The following is a 12,816-nucleotide window of genomic DNA, read 5'->3' as shown; positions in this document are numbered from 1 at the left end:
GCTGAAAGCTTTGAAGATATGTTCTGATGGTGGTGAGAGTGGAGCAGGACTGTCTCCGTGGCGCAATTGGCTAGCGCGATCAGCTGTTAACCAAAAGGTTGGAGGTTCGAGCCCACCCGGTGGTGGTTCGGCGCTTTTTTTTCTTTGGGCTCATAGCTCTGAAAATATGTTCTGATGGTGGTGAGAGTGGAGCAGGACTGTCTCCGGGGCGCAATTGGCTAGCGCGATCGGCTGTTAACCGAAATGTTGGAGATTCGAGCCCACCCGGTGGTGGTGCGGCGCTTCTTTTTATTTGGACTGATAGCTTTAAAGATGTGTTCTCATGGTGGTGAGAGTGGAGCAGGTTTGTCTCCGTGGCACAATTGGCTAGCGCGATCGGTTGTTAACCGAAAGATTGGAGTTTCGAGCCCACCTGTGGACCATGTGTCGCTTTTTTTTGCTTTGCGCTGATGGCGTTGAAGGTATGTTCTGATGGTGGTGAGAGTGAAGCACGACTGTCTCCGTGGCGCAGTTGGCTAGCGCAATGGGTATTAACCGAAAGGTTGGAGGTTCGAGCCAACTCGGTGGAGGTGCGGCGCTTTTTTTCCTTTGGGCTGATAGCTCTGAGGAAATGTTCTGACGGTGGTGGGAGTGGAGCACGACTGTCTCCGTGGCGGAATTGGCTAGCGCGATCGGCTGTTAACCGAAAAGTTGGAGATTCGATCCCTCCCGGGAGTGGTGTGTTGCTTTTTTCTTTGCGCTGATAGCTTTGAAGATATGTCCTGATGGTGGGGAGATTGGAGCACGACTGTCTCCATGGCGCTATTGGCTTGCGCAATCGGCTGTTAACCGAAAGGTTGGAATTTCGAGCCCTCCCGGGAGTGGTGTGTTGCTTTTTTCTTTGCGCTGATAGCTTTGAAGATATGTTCTGATGGTGGTGAGAGTGAAGCACGACTGTCTCCGTGGCGCAGTTGGCTAGCGCGATGGGCCCTTAACCGAAAGGTTGGAGGTTCGAGCCCACTCGGTGGAGGTGCGGCGCTTTTTTTCCTTTGGGCTGATAGCTCTGAGGAAATGTTCTGACGGTGGTGAGAGTGGAGCACGACTGTCTCCGTGGCGGAATTGGCTAGCGTGATCGGCTGTTAACCGAAAGTTTAGAGGTTCGAGCCCACCCTGTGGTGGTGCGGCGCTTTTTTTTCTTTGGGTTGATAGCTCTGAAGAAATATCCTGACGGAGGTGGGAGTGCTGTGCTACGGTCTCCGTGGCGCAATTCGCTAGCGCGATCGGCTGTTAACCGAAAGGTTGTAGTTTCGAACCTTCCCGGGAGTGGTGTGTTGCTCTTTTCTTTGCGCTGATAGCTTTGGAGATATGTTCTAATGGTGGTGAGAGTGGAGCACGACTGTCTCCGTGGCGAAATTGGCTAGCGCGTTCGGCCGTTAACCGAAAGGCTGGAGGTTCGAGCCCACCCGGTGGTGGTGCGGCGCTTTTTTTTCTTTGGGTTGATAGCTCTGAAGAAATATCCTGACGGAGGTGGGAGTGCTGCGCTACGGTCTCCGTGGCGCAATTCGCTAGCGCGATCGGCTGTTAACCGAAAGGTTGTAGTTTCGAACCTTCCCGGGAGTGGTGTGTTGCTCTTTTCTTTGCGCTGATCGCTCTGAAGAAATGTTCTGATGGTGGTGAGAGCGGAGCACGACTGTCTCCGTGGCGCCAGTGGCTAGCGCGATCGGCTGTTTACCAAAAGTTTGGAAGTTCGAGCCCACCCGGTGGTGGTGCGGCGTTTCTTTTTCTTTGGGCTTATAGCTCTGAAGAAATGTTCTGACGGTGGTAAGAGTCAAGCACGACTGTCTCCGTGGCGCAATTGGCTAGCGCGATCGGCCGTTAACCGAAAGGTTGGAGGCTCGAGCCCACGCGGTGGTGGTGCGGCGCTTTTTTTTCTTTGGGATTATAGCACTGAAGAAATGTTCTGACAGTGGTGAGAGTGGAGCACCACTGTCTCCGTGGCGCAATTGGCTAGTGCGTTCGGCCGTTAACCGAAAGGCAGGAGGTTCGAGCCCACCCGGTGGTGGTGTGGCGCTTTTTTTTCTTTGGGCTGATAGCTCTGAAGAAATGTTCTGACGGTGGTGAGAGTGGAGCACGACTGCCTCCGTGGCCCAATTCGCTAGCGCGATCGGCTGTTAACCGAAAGGTTGGAGGTTCGAGCCCACCCGGTGCTGGTGCGGCGCTTTTTCTTCTTTGACCTGATAGCTCTGAAGAAATGTTCTGATGGTGGGGAGAGCGGAGCACGACTGTCTCCGTGGCGCCAGTGGCTAGCGCGATCGGCTGTTAACCATAAGGTTGGAAGTTCGAGCCCACCCGGTGGTGGTGCGGCGTTTCTTTTTCTTTGGGCTGATAGCTCTGAAGAAATGTTCTGACGGTGGTAAGAGTGAAGCACGACTGTCTCTGTGGCGCAATTGGCTAGCGCGATCGGCTGTTAACCGAAAGGTTGGAGGTTCGATCCCTCCCTGGAGTGGTGTGTTGCTTTTTTCTTTGCGCTGATAGCTTTGAAGATATGTTATCATGGTGGGGAGATTGGGGCACGACTGTCTCCGTGGCGCTATTGGCTAGCGCAATCGGCTGTTAACCGAAAGGTTGGAGGTTCGAGCTCGCCCGGTGGTGGGGCGGCGCTTTTTTTCTTTTGGGCTTACAGCTCCGAAGAAATGTTCTGACGGTGGTGAGAGTGAAGCACGACTGTCTCCGTGGCGCAATTGGCTAGCGCGATCGGCTGTTAACCGAAAGGTTGGAATTTCGAGCCCTCCCGGGAGTGGTGTGTTGCTTTTTTCTTTGCGCTGATAGCTTTGAAGATATGTTCTGATGGTGGTGAGAGCGGAGCACGACTGTCTCCGTGGCGCCAGTGGCTAGCGCGATCGGCTGTTAACCAAAAGGTTGGAAGTTCGAGCCCACCCGGTGGTGGTGCAGCGTTTCTTTTTCTTTGGGCTGATTGCTCTGAAGAAATGTTCTGACGGTGGTAAGAGTGAAGCACGACTGTCTCCGTGGCGCAATTGGCTAGCGCGATCGGCTGTTAACCGAAAGGTTGGAATTTCGAGCCCTCCCGGGAGTGGTGTGTTGCTTTTTTCTTTGCGCTGATAGCTTTGAAGATATGTTCTGACGGTGGTGAGAGTGGAGCACGACTGTCTCCGTGGCGCAATTGGCTAGCGCGATCGGCCGTTAACCGAAAGGCAGGAGGTTCGAGCCTACCCGGTGGTGGTGTGGCGCTTTTTTTTCTTTGGGCTGATAGCTCTGAAGAAATGTTCTGACGGTGGTGAGCGCGGAGCACGACTGTCTCCGTGGCGCCATTGGCTAGCGCGATCGGCTGTTAACCGAGAGGTTGGAGGTTCGAGCCCACCCTAGTTGGTGCGGCGTTTCTTTTTCTTTGGGCTGATAGCTTTGAAGATATGTTCTGATGGTGGTGAGAGTGGAGCAGGACTGTCTCCGTTGCGCAATTGGCTAGCGCGATCGGCTGTTAACCGAAAGCTTGGAGTTTCCAGCCCACCCGGTAGTGGTGCGGCACTTTTTTTTTTAGGCTGATAGCTTTGAAGATATGTTCTGATGGTGGTGAGATTGGAGCACGACTATCTCCGTGGCGCAATTGGCTAGCACGTTCGGCTGTCAACCGAAAAATTGGAGTTTCGAGCCCACCCGGTGGTGGTGGGGCGCTTTTTTTTCTTTGCGCTGATAGCTTTGGAGAAAGGTTCTGACGGTGGTGAGATTAGCACGACAATCTCTGTGGCGCAATTGGCTAGCACGTTCGGCCGTTAACCGAAAGGTTGGAGGTTCGAGCCCTCCCGGGAGTGGGGTGTTGCTTTTTTTTCTTTAGGCTGATAGCTTTGAAGATATGTTCTGATGGTAGTGAGAGTGGAGCAGGACTGTCTCCGTGGCGCAATTGGCTAGAGCGATCGGCTGTTAACTGAAAGGTTGGAGGTTAGAGCCCTCCCGGGAGTGGTGTGTTGTTTTTTTCTTTATGCTGATACCTTTGAAGATATGTTCTGATGGTGGTGAGAGTGGAGCAGGACTGTCTCCGTGGCGCAATGGCTAGAGCGATCGGCTGTTAACCGAAAGCTTGGAGTTTCGAGCCCACCCGGTAGTGGTGCGGCGCTTATTTTTCTTTAGGCTTATAGCTTTGAAGATATGTTCTGATGGTGGTGAGAGTGGAGCAGGACTGTCTCCGTGGCGCAATTGGCGATCGCGATCGGCTGTTAATCTAAAGCTTGGAGTTTCGAGCCCACCCGGTAGTGGTGCGGCGCTTTTTTTTCTTTAGGCTGATAGCTTTGAAGATATGTTCTGATGGTGGTGAGAGTGGAGCAGGACTGTCTCCGTGGCGCAATTGGCTAGAGCGATCGGCTGTTAACCGAAAGGTTGGAGGTTCGAGCCCACCAGGTGGCGGTGCGGCGCTTTTTTTTCTTTGGGCTGCTAGCTCTGAAGAAATGTTCTGACGGTGGTGAGAGTGGAGCACGACTGTCTCCGTGGCGCAATTGGCTACCACGTTCGGTTGATAACCGAAAAATTGGAGTTTCGAGCCCTCCCGGGAGTGGTGTGTTGCTTTTTTCATTGCGCTGATAGCTTTGAAGATATGTTCTGATGGTGGTGAGAGTGAAGCACGACTGTCTCCGTGGCGCAATTGGCTAGCGCGATCGGCTGTTAATCGAAAGGTTGGAGGTTCGAGCCCATCCGGGGATAGTGCGGCGCTCTTTTTGCTTTGGGCTGATAGCTTTGAAGATATGTTTTGATGGTGGTGAAAGTGGAGCACGACTGTCTCCGTCGCGCAATTGGCTAACGCGATCTTCTGTTGACCGAAAGTTTGGAGGTTCGAGCCCACTCGGTGGTGGTGCGGTGCTTCTTTTTCTTTTGGCTGATAGCTCTGAAGAAATGTTCTGACGGTGGTAAGAGTGGAGCACGACCGTCTCCGTGGCACAATTTGCTAGCGCGATCGGCTGTTAACCGAAAGGTTGGTGGTTCGAGCCCTCCCCGGAGTGGTGTGTTGCTTTTTTCTTTGCGCTGATAGCTTTGGAGACATGTTCTGACGGTGGTGAGATTGGAGCACGACTGTCTCCATGGCGAAAATGGCTAGCGCGATCGGCTGGTAACTGAAAGGTTGGAGGTTTGAGCCCTCCCGGGAGTGGTGTGTTGCTTTTTTTTCTTTAGGCTGATAGCTTTGAAGATATGTTCTGATGGTGGTGAGAGTGGAGCAGGACTGTCTCCGTGGCGCAATTGGCTAGAGCGATCGGCTGTTAACCGAAAGGTTGGAGGTTCGAGCCCACCCGGTGGCGGTGCGGCGCTTTTTTTTAATTGGGCTGATAGCTTTGAAGATAAGTTCTGATGGTGGTGAGAGTGGAGCAGGACTGTCTCCGTGGCGCAATTGGCTAGCGCGATCGGCTGTTAACCGAAAGCTTGGAGTTTCCAGCCCACCCGGTAGTGGTGCGGCACTTTTTTTCTTTAGGCTGATAGCTTTGAAGATATGTTCTGATGGTGGAGAGAGTGGAGCAGGACTGTCTCCGTGGCGCAATTGGCCAGCGCGGTTGGCTGTTAACCGAAAAGTAGGAGGTTCAAGCCCACCCGGGGGTGATGGGGCGCTTTTTTTTCTTTATGTTGATAGCTTTGGAAAAATGTTCTCATGGTGGTGAGATTGGAGCACGACTATCTCCGTGGCGCAATAGGCTAGCACGTTCGGCTGTCAACCGAAAAATTGGAGTTTCGAGCCCACCCGGTGGTGGTGGGGCGCTTTTTTTTCTTTGCGCTGATAGCTTTGGAGAAAGGTTCTGACGGTGGTGAGATTAGCACAACAATCTCCGTGGCGCAATTGGCTAGCACGTTCGGCCGTTAACCGAAAGGTTGGACGTTCGAGCCCACCCGGTGGTGGTGGGGCGCTTTTTTTTCTTTGCGCTGATGGCTTTGGAGAAATGTTCTGACGGTGGTGAGAGTGGAGCACGACTGTCTCCGTGGCGCAATTTGCTAGCGCGATCGGCTGTTAACCGAAATGTTGGTGGTTCGAGCCCTCCCGGGAGTGGTGTATTGCTTTTTTCTTTGCGCTAATAGCTTTGGAGACATGTTCTGACGGTGGTGAGATTGGAGCACGACTGTCTCCGTGGCGCAATCGGCTAGCGCGATCGGCTGTTAACTGAAAGGTTGGAGGTTCGAGCCCTCCCGGGAGTGGGGTGTTGCTTTTTTTTTCTTTAGGCTGATAGCTTTGAAGATATGTTCTGATGGTAGTGAGAGTGGAGCAGGACTGTCTCCGTGGCGCAATTGGCTACAGCGATCGGCTGTTAACCGAAAGGTTGGAGGTTCGAGCCCACCCGGTGGCGGTGCGGCGCTTTTTTTTCTTTGGGCTGATAGCTCTGAAGAAATGTTCTGACGGTGGTGAGAGTGGAGCACGACTGTCTCCGTGGCGCAATTGGCTACCACGTTCGGTTGATAACCGAAAAATTGGAGTTTCGAGCCCTCCTGGGAGTGGTGTGTTGCTTTTTTCATTGCGCTGATAGCTTTGAAGATATGTTCTGATGGTGGTGAGAGTGAAGCACGACTGTCTCCGTGGCGTAATTGGCTAGCGCGATCGGCTGTTAATCGAAAGGTTGGAGGTTCGAGCCCATCCGGGGATAGTGCGGTGCTCTTTTTGCTTTGGGCTGATAGCTTTGAAGATATGTTTTGATGGTGGTGAAAGTGGAGCACGACTGTCTCCGTCGCGCAATTGGCTAACGCGATCTGCTGTTGACCGAAAGTTTGGAGGTTCGAGCCCACTCGGTGGTGGTGCGGTGCTTCTTTTTCTTTTGGCTGATAGCTCTGAAGAAATGTTCTGACGGCGGTAAGATTGGAGCACGACTGTCTCCGTGGCACAATTTGCTAGCGCGATCGGCTGTTACCGAAAAGTTGGTGGTTCGAGTTCTCCCCGGAGTGGTGTGTTGCTTTTTTCTTTGCGCTGATAGCTTTGGAGACATGTTCTGACGGTGGTGAGATTGGAGCACGACTGTCTCCATGGCGAAAATGGCTACCGCGATCGGCTGTTAACTGAAAGGTTGCAGGTTTGAGCCCTCCCGGGAGTGGTGTGTTGCTTTTTTTTCTTTAGGCTGATAGCTTTAAAGATATGTGCTGATGGTGGTGAGAGTGGAGCAGGACTGTCTCCGTGGCGCAATTGGCTAGAGCGATCGGCTGTTAACCGAAAGGTTGGAGGTTCGAGCCCACCCGGTGGCGGTGCGGCGCTTTTTTTTCATTGGGCTGATAGCTTTGAAGATAAGTTCTGACGGTGGTGAGATTGGAGCACGACTGTCTCCGTAGCGCAATTGGCTAGCGCGATCGGCTTTTAACTGAAAGGTTGGAGGTTCGAGCCCACCCGGTGGTGGTGCGGCGCTTTTTTTTCTTTGGGCTGATAGCTTTGAAGATATGTTCTGATGGTGGTGAGAGTGGAGCAGGACTGTCTCCGTTGCGCAATTGGCTAGCGCGATCGGCTGTTAACCGAAAGCTTGGAGTTTCCAGCCCACCCGGTAGTGGTGCGGCACTTTTTTTCTTTAGGCTGATAGCTTTGAAGATATGTTCTGATGGTGGCGAGAGTGGAGCAGGACTGTCTCCGTGGCGCAATTGGCCAGCGCGGTTGGCTGTTAACCGAAAAGTAGGAGGTTCAAGCCCACCCGGGGGTGATGGGGCGCTTTTTTTTCTTTATGTTGATAGCTTTGGAAAAATGTTCTCACGGTGGTGAGATTGGAGCACGACTATCTCCGTGGCGCAATAGGCTAGCACGTTTGGCTGTCAACCGAAAAATTGGAGTTTCGAGCCCACCCGGTGGTGGTGGGGCGCTTTTTTTTCTTTGCGCTGATGGCTTTGGAGAAATGTTCTGACGGTGGTGAGAGTGGAGCACGACTGTCTCCGTGGCGCAGTTTGCTAGCGCGATCGGCTGTTAACCGAAATGTTGGTGGTTCGAGCCCTCCCGGGAGTGGTGTATTGCTTTTTTCTTTGCGCTAATAGCTTTGGAGACATGTTCTGACGGTGGTGAGATTGGAGCACGACTGTCTTCGTGGCGCAGTCGGCTAGCGCGATCGGCTGTTAACTGAAAGGTTGGAGGTTCGAGCCCTCCCGGGAGTGGGGTGTTGCTTTTTTTTCTTTAGGCTGATAGCTTTGAAGATATGTTCTGATGGTAGTGAGAGTGGAGCAGGACTGTCTCCGTGGCGCAATTGGCTACAGCGATCGGCTGTTAACCGAAAGGTTGGAGGTTCGAGCCCACCCGGTGGTGGTGCGGCGGTTTTTTTTCTTTCGGCTGATAGCTTTGAAGATATGTTCTGATGGTGGTGAGAGTGGAGCAGGACTGTCTCCGTGGCACAATTGGCTAGCGCGATGGGCTGTTAACCGAAAGGTTGGAGGCTCAAGCCCACCCGGTGGTGGTGCGGCGCTTTTATTTCTTTGAGCTGATAGCACTGAACATATGTTCTGACGGTGGTGAGAGTGGAGCACGACTGTCTCCGTGGCTCAATTGGCTAGCGCGATCGGCTGTTCACGAAACGTTGGAGGTTCGAGCCCACCCTGGGGTGGTGGGGCGCTTTTTTTTCTTTGCACTGATAGCTTTGGAAAAATGTTCTGACGGTGGTGAGATTGGAGCACGACTATCTCCGTGGCGCAATTGGCTAGCACGTTCGGCTGTCAACCGAAAAATTGGAGTTTCGAGCCCACCCGGTGGTGGTGGGGCGCTTTTTTTTCTTTGCGCTGATAGCTTTGGAGAAAGGTTCTGACGGTGGTGAGATTAGCACGACAATCTCTGTGGCGCAATTGGCTAGCACGTTCGGCCGTTAACCGAAAGGTTGGAGGTTCGAGCCCTCCCGGGAGTGGGGTGTTGCTTTTTTTTCTTTAGGCTGATAGCTTTGAAGATATGTTCTGATGGTAGTGAGAGTGGAGCAGGACTGTCTCCGTGGCGCAATTGGCTAGAGCGATCGGCTGTTAACTGAAAGGTTGGAGGTTAGAGCCCTCCCGGGAGTGGTGTGTTGTTTTTTTTCTTTATGCTGATACCTTTGAAGATATGTTCTGATGGTGGTGAGAGTGGAGCAGGACTGTCTCCGTGGCGCAATGGCTAGAGCGATCGGCTGTTAACCGAAAGCTTGGAGTTTCGAGCCCACCCGGTAGTGGTGCGGCGCTTTTTTTTCTTTAGGCTGATAGCTTTGAAGATATGTTCTGATGGTGGTGAGAGTGGAGCAGGACTGTCTCCGTGGCGCAATTGGCGATCGCGATCGGCTGTTAACCGAAAGGTTGGAGGTTCGAGCCCACCCGGTGGCGGTGCGGCGCTTTTTTTTCTTTGGGCTGCTAGCTCTGAAGAAATGTTCTGACGGTGGTGAGAGTGGAGCACGACTGTCTCCGTGGCGCAATTGGCTACCACGTTCGGTTGATAACCGAAAAATTGGAGTTTCGAGCCCTCCCGGGAGTGGTGTGTTGCTTTTTTCATTGCGCTGATAGCTTTGAAGATATGTTCTGATGGTGGTGAGAGTGAAGCACGACTGTCTCCGTGGCGCAATTGGCTAGCGCGATCGGCTGTTAATCGAAAGGTTGGAGGTTCGAGCCCATCCGGGGATAGTGCGGCGCTCTTTTTGCTTTGGGCTGATAGCTTTGAAGATATGTTTTGATGGTGGTGAAAGTGGAGCACGACTGTCTCCGTCGCGCAATTGGCTAACGCGATCTTCTGTTGACCGAAAGTTTGGAGGTTCGAGCCCACTCGGTGGTGGTGCGGTGCTTCTTTTTCTTTTGGCTGATAGCTCTGAAGAAATGTTCTGACGGTGGTAAGAGTGGAGTATGACTGTCTCCGTGGCACAATTTGCTAGCGCGATCGGCTGTTAACCGAAAGGTTGGTGGTTCGAGCCCTCCCCGGAGTGGTGTGTTGCTTTTTTCTTTGCGCTGATAGCTTTGGAGACATGTTCTGACGGTGGTGAGATTGGAGCACGACTGTCTCCATGGCGAAAATGGCTAGCGCGATCGGCTGTTAACTGAAAGGTTGGAGGTTTGAGCCCTCCCGGGAGTGGTGTGTTGCTTTTTTTTCTTTAGGCTGATAGCTTTGAAGATATGTTCTGATGGTGGTGAGAGTGGAGCAGGACTGTCTCCGTGGCGCTATTGGCTAGAGCGATCGGCTGTTAACCGAAAGGTTGGAGGTTCGAGCCCACCCGGTGGCGGTGCGGCGCTTTTTTTTCATTGGGCTGATAGCTTTGAAGATAAGTTCTGATGGTGGTGAGAGTGGAGCAGGACTGTCTCCATGGCGCAATTGGCTAGCGCGATCGGCTGTTAACCGAAAGCTTGGAGTTTCCAGCCCACCCGGTAGTGGTGCGGCACTTTTTTTCTTTAGGCTGATAGCTTTGAAGATATGTTCTGATGGTGGAGAGAGTGGAGCAGGACTGTCTCCGTGGCGCAATTGGCCAGCGCGGTTGGCTGTTAACCGAAAAGTAGGAGGTTCAAGCCCACCCGGGGGTGATGGGGCGCTTTTTTTTCTTTATGTTGATAGCTTTGGAAAAATGTTCTCATGGTGGTGAGATTGGAGCACGACTATCTCCGTGGCGCAATAGGCTAGCACGTTCGGCTGTCAACCGAAAAATTGGAGTTTTGAGCCCACCCGGTGGTGGTGGGGCGCTTTTTTTCTTTGCGCTGATAGCTTTGGAGAAAAATTCTGACGGTGGTGAGATTAGCACAACAATCTCCGTGGCGCAATTGGCTAGCACGTTCGGCCGTTAACCGAAAGGTTGGACGTTCGAGCCCACCCGGTGGTGGTGGGGCGCTTTTTTTTCTTTGCGCTGATGACTTTGGAGAAATGTTCTGACGGTGGTGAGAGTGGAGCACGAATGTCTCCGTGGCGCAATTTGCTAGCGCGATCTGCTGTTAACCGAAATGTTGGTGGTTCGAGCCCTCCCGGGAGTGGTGTATTGCTTTTTTCTTTGCGCTAATAGCTTTGGAGACATGTTCTGACGGTGGTGAGATTGGAGCACGACTGTCTCCGTGGCGCAATCGGCTAGCGCGATCGGCTGTTAACTGAAAGGTTGGAGGTTCGAGCCCTCCCGGGAGTGGGGTGTTGCTTTTTTTTCTTTAGGCTGATAGCTTTGAAGATATGTTCTGATGGTAGTGAGAGTGGAGCAGGACTGTCTCCGTGGCGCAATTGGCTACAGCGATCGGCTGTTAACCGAAAGGTTGGAGGTTCGAGCCCACCCGGTGGCGGTGCGGCGCTTTTTTTTCTTTGGGCTGATAGCTCTGAAGAAATGTTCTGACGGTGGTGAGAGTGGAGCACGACTGTCTCCGTGGCGCAATTGGCTACCACGTTCGGTTGATAACCGAAAAATTGGAGTTTCGAGCCCTCCCGGGAGTGGTGTGTTGCTTTTTTCATTGCGCTGATAGCTTTGAGGATATGTTCTGATGGTGGTGAGAGTGAATCACGACTGTCTCCGTGGCGCAATTGGCTAGCGCGATCGGCTGTTAATCGAAAGGTTGGAGGTTCGAGCCCATCCGGGGATAGTGCGGCGCTCTTTTTGCTTTGGGCTGATAGCTTTGAAGATATGTTTTGATGGTGGTGAAAGTGGAGCACGACTGTCTCCGTCGCGCAATTGGCTAACGCATTCTGCTGTTGACCGAAAGTTTGGAGGTTCGAGCCCACTCGGTGGTGGTGCGGTGCTTCTTTTTCTTTTGACTGATAGCTCTGAAGAAATGTTCTGACGGTGGTAAGAGTGGAGCACGACTGTCTCCGTGGCACAATTTGCTAGCGCGATCGGCTGTTAACCGAAAGGTTGGTGGTTCGAGCCCTCCCCGGAGTGGTGTGTTGCTTTTTTCTTTGCGCTGATAGCTTTGGAGACATGTTCTGACAGTGGTGAGATTGGAGCACGACTGTCTCCGTGGCGCAATTGGCTAGCGCGTTCGGCTGTTAACCGAAAGGTTGGAGGTTCGAGCCCACCCGGGGGTGGTGGGGCGCTTTTTTTTCTTTGCGCTGATAGCTTTGGAAAAATGTTCTGACGGTGGTGAGATTGGAGCACGACTATCTCCGTGGCGCAATTGGCTAGCACGTTCGGCTGTTAACCGAAAGGTTGGAGGTTCGAGCCCACCCGGTGGCGGTGCGGCGCTTTTTTTTCATTGGGCTGATAGCTTTGAAGATAAGTTCTGATGGTGGTGAGAGTGGAGCAGGACTGTCTCCGTGGCGCAATTGGCTAGCGCGATCGGCTGTTAACCGAAAGCTTGGAGTTTCCAGCCCACCCGGTAGTGGTGTGTTGCTTTTTTCTTTGCGCTGATAGCTTTGGAGACATGTTCTGACGGTGGTGAGATTGGAGCACGACTGTCTCCATGGCGAAAATGGCTAGCGCGATCGGCTGTTAACTGAAAGGTTGGAGGTTTGAGCCCTCCCGGGAGTGGTGTGTTGCTTTTTTTTCTTTAGGCTGATAGCTTTGAAGATATGTTCTGATGGTGGTGAGAGTGGAGCAGGACTGTCTCCGTGGCGCTATTGGCTAGAGCGATCGGCTGTTAACCGAAAGGTTGGAGGTTCGAGCCCACCCGGTGGCGGTGCGGCGCTTTTTTTTCATTGGGCTGATAGCTTTGAAGATAAGTTCTGATGGTGGTGAGAGTGGAGCAGGACTGTCTCCGTGGCGCAATTGGCTAGCGCGATCGGCTGTTAACCGAAAGCTTGGAGTTTCCAGCCCACCCGGTAGTGGTGCGGCACTTTTTTTCTTTAGGCTGATAGCTTTGAAGATATGTTCTGATGGTGGAGAGAGTGGAGCAGGACTGTCTCCGTGGCGCAATTGGCCAGCGCGGTTGGCTGTTAACCGAAAAGTAGGAGGTTCAAGCCCACCCGGGGGTGATGGGGCGCTTTTTTTTCTTTAT

The 12,816-nt window shown here is 52.8% G+C and overlaps 1 non-coding gene across 1 annotated transcript; it reads left to right on the top strand.

Moving 5' to 3' along the window:
• Window positions 1-11,834: 11,834 nt before the first annotated feature.
• Window positions 11,835-11,908, top strand: TRNAN-GUU (transfer RNA asparagine (anticodon GUU)). The gene has a single exon. It is a non-coding gene; the product is annotated as a tRNA-Asn (tRNA).
• The last annotated feature ends 908 nt before the right edge of the window (window positions 11,909-12,816 follow it).

Source organism: Rhipicephalus microplus, unplaced genomic scaffold, assembly GCF_043290135.1.
Source record: "Rhipicephalus microplus isolate Deutch F79 unplaced genomic scaffold, USDA_Rmic scaffold_40, whole genome shotgun sequence".
Taxonomy (NCBI): Eukaryota; Metazoa; Arthropoda; class Arachnida; order Ixodida; family Ixodidae; genus Rhipicephalus; species Rhipicephalus microplus.
Note: the sequence above shows the minus strand (reverse complement) of the source record. Positions and strands in the feature narration are given on the sequence as shown.